The sequence below is a fragment of the Rhagoletis pomonella genome, unplaced genomic scaffold, assembly GCF_013731165.1.
Source record: "Rhagoletis pomonella isolate Grant_MI unplaced genomic scaffold, Rhpom_1.0 Rhpom_scaffold_00009, whole genome shotgun sequence".
NCBI classification, from domain to species: domain Eukaryota; kingdom Metazoa; phylum Arthropoda; class Insecta; order Diptera; family Tephritidae; genus Rhagoletis; species Rhagoletis pomonella.
This window is the reverse complement of record NW_023458563.1, coordinates 35,902,635-35,904,336: the sequence shown is the minus strand read 5'-3', so window position 1 is coordinate 35,904,336 and position 1,702 is coordinate 35,902,635.

Sequence of the window (1,702 nt, the reverse complement as noted above, 5' to 3'; positions counted from 1 at the left end):
TTTTTTTTTCCCTTTCTCATTAACAATGTTCGAAAAGAGGGAAAACCTGTTTGTGAAAAATGTATCTATCACGAATGTAAGAAAAAAGGGAAAATGTGATGGCATTCTCAAATAAATTTTTCTCAAGCAAAGTATAAGGGAGCGCTAAGCAAAAATGTAAGTATTTGAATATTTTTATAGACAAAATGCTAAAAATATTTTTTAGGTCGAAAACCACAAATAAACAGCAAATTTAAATTTTAATAACTTTAATGCAAAGCAATGTTGGGATCGCTCGAGGATTTTATAATGGGGGCAAAGAGGAGCTTGGCATGTTTTGGCGCAGAGCAGAGTGTGAACTTAATTCGGCAGGACCACCGACTAAAAGTGTTGCCGAATGGAAGAAGGTAACTATGATCAATAAACTTTTGGTAAACAGAGTAATTAAAGTATTATACCCCAGGTGTGGGCAGATCAAAAAAGTACGTTCGGCATAAGGCAGCTCAGAACCTTAAACACAGCAAAGGTACTGGTGGTGGACCAAATGCTGAAGTGAAATTCTCGGCTACCGAAAGTGCCCTATACAATTAATAGGAATGAAAGAGTCCGTGGAAGGTGTAGGAAGAGTATTTGGCATAAACTCAACCGTTGATGTAGAGGGAGAAGTAACATTTCAGCAAGAGGAAACATCAGTTGAGCGACTAGAGTTAGTAGAAGCAGAACTCCAGCAAGAAGGGGCAGTGGAAATGGATTGGATATGTTTGGAAGAAGCTGTAGTTCCTCAACAAACTGTTACGTCCACGAAACGTACTCCATCACGTAAGGAAGTATCCAAACAAAAGGAATCTACAGCTATTTTATCGGAGGAATTAAAAATTCAGCGCGAACTTTGCGATACAGTGAAGGATGCCGTTGTTGACCAACAGCAAAATATGAAAAAGCTTTATAAAGCAATTGACGGCCTTTATGCGATTCAAAAGCATCACTTTAAAGAAATGGAAAGAATGAAGCTTAGTGAAATTGAAGAAACTAAACGGCATAGTTTGGCTATGGAACAGTTACAACTTAAAAAAAATGTGGCTAAATTGAAAGAAAATCGTCTGTTGCGTCAAATAGAGAATTTAAAACTCAAATCAAAAAGAGACTAAAAGTACCTTATTTTTTTTATGTATATATACCAGTAAAGACTGAAATGTGCCTTATTTTCGAATATATTAGCTTAAGAACATGTGAATTTACTAGCAATAAGAAAATGTGATTTTTTTAAGTATTTATAGTTATAAGAACTGAATTTTTTGTTATGTATATATTTATTCATACGACCATGCGACCTTTTCGTATGTACACAGGAAATGACTAAGCATTTTGCCGTCACTCAAAATTGATATTTACAATAATTTTTAGACGAAAAATAAGAATAGTATAAATTGTTGGAAAATGGGCGTAGCCACGCCCACTTATGGTTACATGTGTATATCTTGGTAACCGCTGCACCAATTTCTTCCAAACTTGGCACAGTTGTTGGCCTTCGCACAACATACCAAATGGCCGAAAATTTTTAAAATCGCTCAATAACCACGCCTACTTCCTATATAACGGTAATTTTCAGAAATACGAAAACTGCGATATTTTAGTAACTACTGGAGATTATTCACTCAAAATTGATATTTATAATAAGTTTTAGACGAAAAATAAGAATATTATAAATTTTTGGAAAATGGGC